Source organism: Amphiura filiformis, chromosome 2, assembly GCF_039555335.1.
Source record: "Amphiura filiformis chromosome 2, Afil_fr2py, whole genome shotgun sequence".
In the NCBI taxonomy this organism is placed as follows: domain Eukaryota; kingdom Metazoa; phylum Echinodermata; class Ophiuroidea; order Amphilepidida; family Amphiuridae; genus Amphiura; species Amphiura filiformis.
The window spans coordinates 45,000,051-45,015,231 of NC_092629.1; positions in this window are offsets into that span (position 1 = coordinate 45,000,051).

The window sequence follows — 15,181 nt, forward strand, 5'->3', positions numbered from 1 at the left end:
TTCTTAAATACATTATAAACATCACAAAAACAGAAAGAAAACAAATTATTTCAAAATATAATGAGAAAAAAAAGTTAAATTTTAACTACACTATTTCTCAAAATGAATGCATGACAAATAAATGCAGCTAAACCTGTCAAAATGTTCGAGTCTTCCGTATTTATTAAAGAATAAACGAGTTGAACGAGTTAAAAAATTGTGAATGAGAACAAAATGGAATTCGTCCTCGATATCCACCGTTTCGCAAAGGACGTAAGTGCGACATTTGCTGACCATATGTTGAACTCCAGAATACCAGTTTCAATAAAATAATGAGTGACTCGAACATTTCAACCGGCTAAGGGGTTTCTATGAGATGAATGTCAACGGAAAACAAGTATGTTTCAGGATGAAGTTAGTTTGATATCATCTATATCTATATAATTTATCAAGGGTTCGAACATCAACGAACCATTCTTGCCTAGCCGTTTATCTTAACCTATGGGAAAAGGATATTCAAAAGCAATCCAGGCAATACCAAACCCATAATTAAAAAGTAAATTTTTGATTTGAGAAACCGAAGTAACATAACACTGGTTATCAAGAGCGTGCAACATTTTGTAACATTTGTATGGGTAATGGTGATTTGATATCCATTATAGTTTACACCAATAATTGATACAACGGAAGGCATTCATTACAAAGAGTGGAAATCTGCAACATTCTCCTAAGACATCAAAGTTATTTTGAAATTTAATGAGAAACCATTCTATAGATAAAACATATCTATCAGATAAAGTTATATTATGAGAAGGAATTTAACTCCTCTTTGGGGTCATACTAGCGGGTTTTGTTATTTATTTAAGGCAGCTTTTACTGTCCAATGCAGATTTCCTTCTCTCACAGATGATGATCTAGATTTTCATCTCCATCAAACTGATATCTTCAGAAGGTCATTGACTTCAATTGGGAGGGAACCCGAGTATCAGCCAATGTGAGTTACAACAAGCAGGGATATGCTACAAGCTTTTACGGATATTGTATTTTAAAGATGCATTCATGATAACTCAATACTCAGATTTTGAGTTTCTCTACAGGAAGTCTCTAGGATTGTGCCGAAATTCCTCTCCACAATGCAACAGGCATATTGCATAACAATAGATACATGTTGAAGGTTAATCCAATTCATTTCTTATGCAAGATGTACAATGCATTATAGGAAGGAATTTCGGCACAGTTGACTATCAGTAGAGAAACCCTAAATCCGCGTATTGGGATGGAATCACGGTAAAAGCGTCATAAATTGGTTTGTTTTTGTTTGCTTGTTTGTTTGTTTGTATGAGACATTTAAGCGAGATGAATTATGAATCTTGCCCCGGAAAACACAACTCATACCTCATACCTAGCTAGGCTCCCATCCCCCCTCACCTATATTACCTCCTCTTCCCCTCTTCCCTCTCCTCCTCTTCCAGTGTCTCATTTTCCTCTTCCCTCGCCTCTCCCCCTTCCGGGCTCCACCTACACTCTACTCTCCCCTACATACTACTCTCAAGCTCGCCCCTCCCTTCCGTCTCTTCACTCTTCCAATCCCTCTCTCCTCTCTGCCCCCCCCCCCTCTCCTCAACCCTCTCTATCGAATAATATTCTAAAGCTTTATCCAAATTTAATGGAAGAGCCAACTCATTGATTGAAATGTGATTTATTGATGTGTATAGAGTTTCCCAATAAATCAACACTTGCTGGTATACACTCAAAGCTGGCCTGGTACCACAAGGCTGGAATTGTGGTACTAGGCTAGCCTTGAACCACAAGGTTGGCCTTGTATCACAAGGCTGAGATTGTGGTTCTAGGCTGGCCCTGAACCATGAGGCTGACGTTGTACCACAAGGCTGGGATTGTATCACAAGGCTGGCCTAGTTTTAGAAGGATTGCCTTCGTGGGGTTTGTGATAGACATTGGTTTGCTTTCATATTTATCAAATATATCATCACTCTCGACCTTCCCAGGCAATAAATCAAATAATGTTGTTCTTAGGTCTGTCTATGTATATGCTGAAACAAAATATATGCAGTACACTGAATGAAAGAGGCGATTAAGGGAAATAGAAATGATAACTGTATCAGATCTGGGTCAGTGAGAGTACAGAGAAAGGCACGGAGACACATGATAGGATGTGTATTCAGCAAACAATACCATAACTCTAGGTGTCTTATGAGTCGCGATAGGTGAGGACAGGATAGAGTGCTTCTTGTGTATTCTTTAACTTTTCAAGTAAAATAACGTAAGTTCCTTTATGGCTTTCAGTATATATGGTACGTGATCCACAAGGAAAAACAGAAGCAAATTGTGACAAAACATGGCAAATACACTTAATATTCCAGTTACGTGGTAAACATGCATGGTAAAAGTAGAGAGTTACAAGGAAACAATAGGGCAGATACTATATTTTGCCCTTTATGGTAGAAGTCAGCTATCCGACTAGCTGCTAAATACAGTGTGGCTCTTTTATTGCATTCTTGGAATACATGGACTTTAAAAGGATCGCTTTGCCCTACTTTTTTTACTCCCTTTGCAGTCGCCTCAAAAATAAATTAATGCTTTTAAGAATCTCAACTTATGAAAGCTTTGCTCGCCACAGTGACTCATTCAGTACAATGTTCCGAAAGGTGCACGTTTCTCCGAAGCGTATATTACTTTATTCCCAGAAAGACCCAAACTAGAAACGACTCTTTTATAGCTTTCTATAAACCCATATGTTAAGAGCTCTTTATAAGAGGTAACACTGTTCAGAGATAAATGATAACCGACGATTCTTTCGAAGTAAGCATCATTTGCTATTTATTGAGATTTATCGTGCGAGGAGCAATACATTGATTATTACTTAACTTAAGTAAAAGTATCCGGATAAAAGGGTCTGTGTTAAAAGGAACTAAAGGTTCTACTTTCACTTAATAAGCACAAAGAAGGGTAATATATCCTTGAATTTGGCTATTCTATTAGTTTTCCATACACCTCCCTATGGATGACGTGGCCTTAATCTTCCACACAGAGAGCGTGAATTTTAAATGGTGATACCTGAATGCGTGACTCCGTTTAAAACATACACCCCATATGTGGAATATTAAAGTCATGTCTTTGGGTGTTTAGATTTCAGCTGTAATAAGCTCATTAATGCAAGGGTTGCAAGTTTCATGTCTATAGTTCATACGCCTTCCACGAGGCAGTTTTGCCAGTTGGTTAGTTCCTTGGATCCTTTCCATTCTGAAAACGTATACTTTTATATACTGTACTTATTATCATTACGTTTAGAGATACAATTAAAAATATCTAAATCGCTGCCTTGCGGAAGGTATATCGACTGTAGAGAAAAGATTGGTACATGGCGCTCAAACTTATTGTGGAGTGATGGCGCTCAACCTTGTTGTGGAGTCACAAAATCGAGGCTCGAGTTGAGCAAGTTAGAGCCTGAGTCTGGAATTGAGTCTTAGAGGTATTAGTCAAATCAAGTCATTAGAGCTCGGGACTCGAGTCTAGTCAACTTCGTCAAGCCGTTGAGTCTAAATGTCAAGTTGAGTCAGGTCGAGTCATTTGAAACCATTGAGTCGAATCGAGTCGAATGGCCTAGCTAGAGTCATGTCGACTCATTGCACATCGAGTGTTAATACATATTATGTATTTGTATTGATTAACTTAATGTTGATCTGCATTGGGGCAGTCAGCAGGCAATCATTAAGAATGATAAACAGTATGGAGAGCCAATATGCCTTATGTTTTATGACATATTTTGCTGCCAGTAAGGGCAGTAAGTCTAAACGCTACGGCCATCGTATTGAATACATTACTGGACATGCAATTAGTGCGATGGGAATTAAAGATATGGGACGATTTCGGATGGGGTTATTGTAAACTCTGTTTTCACCGGGGAAAACACCTGTGTTGTATTTGAATTGCTCTGTGACAGGTAGAATATTTATCATGATATATAGCAGCACGTGAATTTATATTTTTGCACATTGTTGTTACAGTATTGTTTAGCTTATTGTGATAACTTGATGAAATTAGTCCGCATCAACCAATCGCAGCCGACTGATGGTGATGACAAGTAAAACACGAAGTTAAAAGACTGGTAAACCCGTCTGGCCACTGCATTATAATCCCCCCCCCCCCCATCATTCCAAAGATTGGATTACAACGGTCTTAATAATGATTTCTAGTTTTTGGTTAAGATGCGCCTTTTATACTACAAAGAATAACACAAGAAATTTAAGTGCGTTAGAGAGCACTTGTCGCAAAAATATATAGGTAATTGAAAATGCCAAAAAAACATAATATATTATTATGCTTTCAGTCTAATATTATTTATCACTTTCATAAACTATTGAACATATTCTAATGAAACAATTACCTGTAAGATGAAGTTTTTGAAGAAATTAAATAATGAATGAAATGTCCAGAAGCTTACATTAATTCAATGCATATCTCAGGGTGCCCATTAATGATTTCTACAACTAATAATTTGAGAAAACTGGGACAGTATTAGAATCACTCTAAAGGGGCACTGGACTGGGTGGAACGATGTTCCTCATGGAGATGCAGTTTAATCCAATTAGGTCTGGGCGCGTTACACTATTGTGATGGATGTTGTCTACATGATGATGATAAAAATCTGATTTAAAGATCATTAGCAACATATTTGTTGCCTCTTGGCGTTTCAGAAATTACCGTGAGTATGTTTTTGTGTACGAAAAAGACGCGACGATTACAGACTCTGTAAAGAGGTTAATTACATGCAACTAAGTCTACAAAACACATGAATCTAATCTCCCAATATAAGGCACCATTTCATTCCTGACTTCCGATTAAATTTCCGACCAACACCTGGCGTAACCTTAAATCTCACACATCGCGCAACACAGGTATCAGGTGAAACTTGACTATGTCTACATAAGTCTCATTTGTCAAGTACTGTTCTATATACATACATAGTTCGTTCGATTAACCACATACCCTGCAGCAATTAAGACTAATTAATCAAGTGCACTCTAAAATTGGCCTTTCCGCATTACTATTCGCGGGAAATGGTGGCCTAACAGTTAGTGTGCTCACGTTTAGTACAGTGCCGTTGAAAGGGAGATGTAAGGGGTGCGTAAATATTCGATATTGGGGATTTTAAAGAAGGCCAAAAAACATTGGTGTGTCCACGTTGGGCGAAAAAAAATCAAATCAAAATTAGGTACTGAAACATACGTCACATTATTGCCAAGGATGAAGATGAAATAAATGAAGATAAAATAAATTATGATTTGCAAAATAGTATAACATCGCGTTTCAGAAAGTACTATGTCCACATACGTCTCATTTGTCAAGTACTGTTCTATATACATGAACGCGTCCTAACGGTTAGGTCTAACGGTTAGTGTACTAGCCTTTTAGTGTATGAAAAAAAAAGGTCTTACTTTAATAATAGCATCTGTAGATTAAATTCAGACTTCCGCACTGCCAATGGTTAATTTAGAATAGGAGAGTACTCCGTCCTTCGGCGGAGACAGAGAGTCATATATACATGCATATTACAGTTAGTTTCAAAAGAGTAGGGTGTTTACCCCTGACTCTCCAAATCCGACCAGGTGATGTTTGGACATTCGAAACCCGAGTACAGACAAGATGTGATTTGAAAGGCTGCCACTTGAAGGCAGCGCTCTGTGCAAAAGATTTAAAATAAATGTAAAATTAAAACAAAATTCTAGAAATATCTCTCACTTTTAATTGCCAGATGTTTCATAGAAATGTCTGCGAGAAATGTTTGCATCCTAGTCTTGTTATCCCTGCAAACATGTAGATATGAATGTTTTATAGAATGATAGAAATGTCTTATTTTTAACTTGATAAAGTTAATGTATTCAGGTATTCAGGTAAAACAAGAAGTGTGTTTTGATGTTGTGTTTCCCTATTGCAGATCGATGGTACATCCCGAAGCGGATACCTAGACAAATAACATGTAAATGAGTGTTTGTAATGTGTTAGTAGAAACCTCGACCTTCTTGAAAATGTGTGGCTACCTTGTTTATCTATCCCGGCCAAGTGGTGAGTGTAGTATAATGTTCTGCATCGAATTAAGCCATAGATGAACTCCTGGATGGGGCAGCTTTAATTAGCATGAGGCCGCATTGATATGTAAATAGCGTATTGTTATTTAAATTTGCGCCCAGACGATTTGAGGGCGACAGTCATGTTATCCAGACGGAGAATGGCTGCATATGCCGGGCATGTCAATTTGCTGAGTGAAGGCTGATAATCACCTTTCTGTAAAGCTAGTATATTTCGTGCACCAGTTGGTTATAACAAAAAATTAGTATCATATTAAATATATTAAATGTATAAACTTTGAAATTTACATGAATTTGAAGAGCAGAGCTTCGAAATGTAGCTAAGTCAGGTGATGTGAAATTCTGCTGCGTGACCCTCTGCGTGGTAGAATTATATTCATAAAACATTGAATTTAACAGATATCATGGGTAGCCAACCACGATTTATCAGCATTTAAAATATATGTTAATTAACAAAGATAAATAATAAAGAGTACAAATGGCAATTAACTAGTAAACAAGCCTAAAATCTTAAAATGTTGCCACGTGATTTCCCGAACACATGATATGTTAACATGTGACCACTATTCAGATTTACCGTAAATATTTGGAGTATGCTTGCACATCATGCACATCATGCACATACACTGTGCATTTCTTTACTTCCGTATAAAATCAATAATTCATGCTGGGAGCCAAGTAACATTGTCTGCTCAGAGCAGATTGGTATTTTATTTTACTTGAGAGCATACTAGAAATACATAAAGACGAATAAGGCGCCATGATGGAAGGTCAGGTCGGGTATCAAAGGTTATTATAACTTAAATACTACTTGTATTTCCCACCTTGCCTCTGTCACATAATTTCCTTCATATTATTGACAGCAAGTCCTAATTTTGACTTTGCTACTGCAAAATGTCATTTCATATCAAATTAGTAGACTTTCTTTGAAAAAACATCACTGGTGCCTGATGGGAATACCCGTCCGCCATTTCATTAAACTTGATCGTTTTCGCCTGTTTTGTGCCCAGATGTATTGGGGGCGCGCTATACTCTCATTGAACAGGCAAAGTTCGCAAAACTAACAACGTTGTTATTTGCCAAACTCAATTAACATGATCCAAGGGGTCGAACATGAATTATTCATAACGAGCTATAACGGATCGATAACTGGCCTCACTTTCTAGCTAGTAAACCAACTGAATATTTCATAGATTTTGCGTTGCTAATAGAACAACCGTGAATTTAGTGTCACCCCCTTGATTAAGCGTCCACGTCTTGTGTTACATCACGTCTTGTGAGGCTATCAGTATACATTTAAATAACATTAGGTAAACAACAGAGTAGATCTTTGTATAAATTATACCAAACTTATAAGAATGAATCTTTTATGAATATTTCACATTTTTTCTTACTATTCTTTTGGTATTTGTGGTTCGGGCGCAGTCAAAAGGACAATATACCTCGATGAGCTCATATCGGTTTCAGATAAAAGGTCTTATTTTCCAACTCCGGGCGTAAGGTGTATTACAAAATTAGTTTTATCATTACTCTATATTTTAGTAACCCTGTAATTTAACTTGAAAGTTGAAAAATCAGGAAACCGTAATAAGACCATAATGTCCTCCTCGAAAAGCGAGAGAGAAAGTTAACTTACGGTTACACGAGCTCGATCAATTCATTTGATTTAATGGCATAATGCAAATGGAAGAACACCGTCACCGTGAAAGGCAACGATTCTTAATCATGCTTACTAAAACTAGACTGCTACATCGTTCATCAAAGCTCCTTTGGAATGTTAGATTATTAAACTGTTTACAGTTAACTTGGTTCTTTATAACAATTCCGGTAGAAATATTGTTGTTTACTCACATTCCCACTACACTAGTAGTCTCACCATGACTGGCAACCCATCACACCTAACTGGAACACGGACCGTTTAGGGCGTGATGAGTTGGTCAATTTGCATAATCAATAATTATAAACAGGTTTTTTGAATATAAAACCAGATATTGGGCTGATAAATTGTTGTAATAAAATATGAGCTCTGCCCTTTTTATATACATCTTTTACATAGATATATTTTAAATAAAGCAAAAGTGAATGCAAGTATGAATATCAACATTTCGTAGGCCGTATCACATACTGACGTACTCGACACTTTTAACATTTTTGAGAAGATTTGTACATTAGTTTGTTATGTTCTACTCTTTATATTCACCAACAACCATGCATCAAAGTGGTTTAATTAGTAAGATATTAATTAATTTAATTATGTCGTATTTGCAAATCCTTGACATGTCGTATTTGCAAATCCTTGACATATCACATAACGAGTTGACCAAAAATCGTTCGTTGGCATGTCCTCATTCGCCGAAAATAATCCATAATAAAATTAGGCACTGAAACCTACGTCACATTACTGCAAAGGGTACTTTATACATGATGGTGAAATAAATTAAGATTTAAGGTTTATCAGCAAATCAGCAGTGATTAAAGACTGTGTAAAACACATATTAAATAAAGCTACCCGAGGTATCATTTCTACGAATGGTACCTTATGTCAGCTGCTACATGTGTCTCTTTTTTCAGACTTTTGGCAGGAAATTTCAAACGATCTAAAGTGGAAGTCCTCCCATTGTTAATACGTGGTTAATACATACCTATAGACAAAATACGAAGCTTTTGTTACTCACCACTTGGACAAGGTTTAGCAAAAGCAAACAAAGACTGAAGCTGTATAACAAACAGTTGTATAGACAAATGTTTGGAATATTTTTATTTTTTTGCAAAGGTGCGTTTCTAAAATTTTGAAGAGACGTCAAGAGACCGGAACTACTACACATAGACCAAGTTCAGACCGGCCCTAATAACAACTTCCAGGGAATAACGATCTCTCCAGAGACTTTGCCGCAATGGCCGTACAAAGCCTTATCTCGGCTACAAACATAATGGCCGAGGTCCATAAACGCGCCTTACCAGGAAACTTGTGAACAATAGACTGGTTAGTGCAGGTTTTCACGCAAGAGAAATAAGAAAGCCGATACTTTTGCAAAGACATCGGCATGCGCGCTTGACTGTAATTGGTTTAAAATAGAAGGTACCTACACGGGTCACAACTACCCTCATATATTCCGACCAAAACCTAGCGTAGCCTTAATACTCACACCTCGCGCAGCACAGGTATCAGGTGAATCTTGACTATGTCCACACAGGTCTCATTTGTTAAGTACTGTTCTGTATACATAACTCGTTTGCTCGATTAAACCACATACCCTCCAGCAATTAAGTCTAATTAAAGCAAGTACACTTTATATAGGGCCTCAGTTGTTTCCATATTCTAGAAATAGCTCCCCGGAATAGCTCTCACCTCTATTTGCCAAATGTTTTGTAGAAATGTTTGCATTTTAATCATGTTAGGATGCAAAGATGTAGACATGTTTACTATTAGAATGATCAAAATGTCTTATTTTTTAACTTGATAAAGTTAATGTAATGCAGGTTTTTAGGTCAAACAAGTGTGTTTCGATGGGATGTTTCCTTATTGGAAATCAGTACCAGTTTTTAAAACTTCTGGTTTAAACGGCGACTTTAGTTGCGGATCTAGAGCAGTCATAATGAAGGGTCCAATTTTAGCAAGCGTGAAAATTGGCCGCTAAGCGAGAGAGATTCATCTCCCCCACCTCTACGATTTACGCCTATGGCAATTGATAAAATTATGAAGCTGTTTTGAAGTGAGTATAAAAGACTATTATTGATAGATTTTTAAAACAATATTAATATACAATGTTGTCTTAAAGATCCCTACAAGTGAACCTATAATAGATCAACATTTCTTAATTTCTTTTTCTCCCGCCTCGAAAGGTTGAAAGGAGTAGAACATGTAATGCATTGACATAAGCATTTTTGCTTTCTAACAAACTATCAAACATCAGTAAGACCTAGATTTCCAGAAGATTAATATTGTCTTTCCTGTATGATGATCGCATTTGTTAAGAAATAGAATACTGATATAAATGATACACTTTGTTTGGCCTTAGGAACCTCTTATACAGGAAACATGATGACAGCATTGTCGGAGGTTGTACGTATTAAGGAAATAATGTCGTGTTTTTTGGTTAAAAGCGTAATATTTTATACATTTATAACAATAATCTTTGACTCTAATGTCGCGCTGTTTCCTATATCCTTACTATATGTTTTCATAAAATCCCCCAAAGCTGTACCACGGCAGGTGTGCTGTCATCCGCTAATCGTGTTGATTCGGAATATTGATATTATTCAAAGTGTTAAACATCAAAATCTTGCCTGAAGAGGAGCTTGGAATTATGAATTATAAAGGATCACCCGTGCAAAAGACAATATGTTTCCCTTAAGATGTTTGCGTTGATACTTCTGTTGATATCAAGTTAGTTTTTACCGTTGTGTAATGCATGAAATTTTTATACAAACGCTGGTATACTATCTAAACTAGTTACTTGAAAGTAATAAATGGAGTAATTTCCTGAAATAATGTCAAAGATTTTCTGTTTTGAAATAGTTCCGTTTTACCCAGTATTGCCACGAGGTTACAACAAAAGTCAGGTGTATATTGCAAAGAGCAAGCTGTTGCAATTCGCAGATTAGCACTATATTGTCGTGATTAATAAGAGGCAAACCAAACATAGGAAAAGCTAGACTTAAATGACTTATTGTCCTCATGCAGAGCTCCCAGAGCACAAGTAGATCTAGTTTGCTAACCTCACAATTTAAATATCACAATTTCCGATTACTATCGGAAATTACCCAGTCCAATAGCCATTTTGCGGGCATTTTTGTAACACGGATTATATTAAACGTCCTGTACTCGTACATTCGATACCAGTGTATTATAGCCATTGGTGTCCTCTACCCTTCCTCACCAAAATAAGTGCATACTGTCCAAACGTAATATCGCTATGAAATCATAATGTAAGTGTGACCTTGTAACATTGGGAAATTCTTGCTATGTACAAAAGTGTACAGTCATTTTTCTGTTTCGGCTAAAAATTATACGAACATTCGATTTTCACGGGATTATCTGCTTTAAGGTAATGAATATTTTAAGTGTAAATTCCATGTTTCTTGGAATAAATTCATACGAACAATATAAAGATTACCCGGTAAGATCGGGAGTTAACATTTTATTCTAAAATGAGTGCAAAGGATGGGTAACCGATTTGCTTAAGTAATTTGGGTATAAAAACAAACGCCTTTTTTAAAATATGTCGCATGACAACAATCGAATGCTTCTAAGAATTAATTTGAGACTCAAAACAGCAACTATCCCAGCAAACACAAAACGTTTTCGACATCATTCGCAAAAGGTTGTCAGAAAACGTTTAAATGTCGGGTGATATAAAGGGTACATTAATGGTATAAAACGTTTTCATAACATTAAATAACATTTGTTTTTATGAGCATGTAGGGGGGTGGGGGTCTTTTTAAGGGTCACTGGGTTCCAATATAGCTTGGCAGACAAATTGTTTGAATTCAGCATACCCGAATTAACCTCATTGATCTGGTTGTCAGCTTTTACGCGAACTTACCGCTTGATTCTTAAATAGTCTATAATACCGAATTGATTAATTCGAATTAAATAATTCATCGAGTGGCCATGGGCAGCGCCATTACAAGACTACCAAGTGACAGGTGATGGACCGAATATGATTTTCATCAAGATTACTCAAAACTTACCTAGCTAATTTATTATACAGCAGGGGTCTCTGCCTTTTTAATATGTTATGAAAAACTTAATTCAACAAATATTTACCGGCGAAAATAAAAATCCTTCGACGGAAAGTCTTGTTATGAAAAAAATCTGATAAATCCAAAATGTTGGTCTAAAAATTGGCCAAGGTTACTGCCGTCCCATTCAAAAGCACAGGAAGACTACCCACAGCGTTGATGTCACCTTTCTAGACTTCCTTTCTACTGGGAGTAATGGATACTACCGTCTACCAGTGCTAGCATCAATGAATTGTTTAAAACGAATTAATAAATTCGGTATTATAGACTGTTAAATAAGCACATAATTTTTTTTCCAAAATAGAACCAGTCTACTAGGGATTAGACGGATAAAAAATTGTGGTAAAATTTTTAATCAAAGTTTGATGCAAGTTCTTTTGATACATTAAGTTATTTCTTTGTCAGGTAATCAATGCATACAGTAACAGAACAAACACCATGCATAGAAAATGTATACAGTGACGGAATAAGAAAATGAATAGCGCCACCACTATAGTGACTCCAAAATGTGTTTACCAGCAGAAAAATTGTGTTGCTCGAGATTTAAAATTTTAAATCAAAGTTTGATGGTTTTATTCAGGAATAATTGAAAGTTTTGGTGCAATTTTTAATTATTTTTCTTTGAAAGACTTGGTCTTGTTTAGTTCTAGTCATTACTTTGTCAGGCAATCCGAGTGACACTTTAATGCATTCTGCAACAGAATAAACACCATGCATAGTAAATGTATACAGTGACGGAATTAATAAATAAATAAACACCACAGAAAATAATGAATAACGCCACTACCAGTGTGCTTCAGGGGGCTATGTAAATTATATGTGTTTACGATAACATCCCTCATATCATGTAACATGCATTTTGCGGATACGTTTTTTTTAAATCAAACCATTGATATGTTCTAATAACGACGTTCTTCTGATTGTATGCAGATGTTTTTGTCCGCCAGCTTCTGTGTCTTATTATTGAATCGCTCTCCTGCAGACTGTAAGAATCAAAGATTCGATTTTATTTTTTGTTTTGTTTAAAAATATACCCCCCCCAGATGTTTTATCCGTCACAAAAGAACTCACGCGTGTACGCCCAAACGACCTAAACTAATCGTAGATCCATCCTTTGCGCTCATTTTAGTGATAACAATTTTACCCCAGCACCTTACCCGGGGGTAGGACCGACCGTCAAAGATAACCATAGGGGGTGAGGTCCACCATTGGTTTCTACAGTAACATCAATGATTTTCATTTCATTTCAATCTCGCCGATTAACTCTTCGGCGTGCCCGGAACCTAAGCCGCAGACCCACGCCGATGCACATATGCTGAGAAATAAAATACTGTTGCGATATACACTAACAAAATGTGTGTCTGCTCGATGAAAAGCCATGTTCAGTCACCCGTTCATCGGCTTGATCGGCCCAACTCCTGCATTTCTCGCAACCGGCTTATAACACTTGTCAACAATAGCCTTACAAATTAGTGTCATTGAGTGCGTTGATTCTTTGCCGGATTATATCGACTGATCCGCAAATTGCTCACGGTGAGTAAACTCAAGTAGGTACTACAATAAACATTAATATAAAGGTTTCGAGTAATGAATGACAAACCGCAGAACAAGAAGATGGCAAGATGTTGCGAACTCGATGCCCATAACTGCTCGCGATTTCGCAACCAGGGGATATGGCTACACTATATTAATTCGTCGGCGTACAGGAGAGCCATCGAAATGCTCCGAGACGACGCAGAGTTAATCGGCGAGATTGAGCACTGTTGCCTTAATAAACTCGGGGAATGACATGAAACATTAATAAAATACTTCGATGGACGGGTAATTATTATATAACAGAGTAATGGGACCATGGCAACCCCTCTCTGACATTACAAAATCCACCAGTCCTATCAAGCGTCTCGTTGGCCGCTTCGCGCGCATCCCCTCTCGAGGAACTAGAACTAGTTCTATAACAGAGAATGTTTTTAATCTCTTCTTTAATTGTGATTCACCTCCAAAGTCAAGTGAAGAGACATTTATCCAGAATAATCTTGACAGCCCTGGTAGATTTCCCCAGGTTTACCACTTTTGTTCTTAAGTCGTAATAACTACTTCTTAATGATAGAAGAGACCCCCGAATGTTCCGGTGAAACAATATCCTTGCTTATACTATACATACATGTATGTAAATAGTAATCCGAAAAATAAAATTAGAGTTGTCCTGAACAGTTAGTTTAATAAACGTGTGCAGTATTTGAAGAACAAATTCTAATCTTTTCGTGTGCAGTATTTCTGTTTGTAAATACATGTAACATGCCAAGGGTCTGTAATTCCACATACTATATCACTTATTTAAGGCATTCTGTTTAGTACATTAGATAGTTAATCAACTTTGTTGCTTCAAATTCACCTGTGAAATTTAAAATTATATCTGTGCACTTTTTAAGTGTTTGTTTTAGGGGGTGTTTTGGGTTTTTTTGTTTGTTTTGTTTTTTTAACGGAATGATTCTGTTCAATATAGGCCTATAGCTTCTTTTTTGATGTTCACTGTTACATTGAGCGTGACCTTCAGCACGTAATATTTGGAAGGCATTTGCATCATAAAGAACATGTTATATCCTTTCATTCTGCAAATGTATAATATCCTGAGTGAAAAAACGGCAAGTTGGCTGTTAAATGAATAAATGGAAACGGTAAAAAACGAACACTTTTAACAGTTTTTAATACCCCGCCCAACAGCTTTTAATACCCCGCCCAAATAGTCAGCTATTCCTTTATGTCATATTAGTCTTTTTCAAAAACTCGATTTGGTTATGTAAAAAATTACACGTACGATGAAATACGTGATTGAAGTTATTATCAAGAAAGTATTTGAGTTTTATTAAAGGAAACACACATAAACACTTTTCTGTATGAAAGTGGATTTTCTTCTCACCACTTTGATACAAGTCTGAACAAATCACAATTCGAAGGCAACAGTGTTAATGGTACACGATGTATTATTAGTCGAAGCAGCCAAAAAATCGATTTACAGAATTGAAATCAATATATTATAGAAAAATAACACTTTTGATCTTTTGCAAAAGTTCATTCTACAAATCATATACTTTGAAAACGTGCTTGATTTATTGTTGTTAATGAGTTATGTACGTTTTACAAAAGTGTTGTTGTTTTAGCCCTCTTTACAACATAACTCAAGAACCACAGGACCTACAAAAGTATATATGTGATATTTGAATTCTTCCACATTCTCGCTATGAAATGATCAATGCATTTTTAGCCAAAGCTCACTACCATTCGCAAGATGCAGTGAACTACCAAATCGCAACAGTTTGCAAGCAAAATAGTTGCTAACCTTAAAATACAAA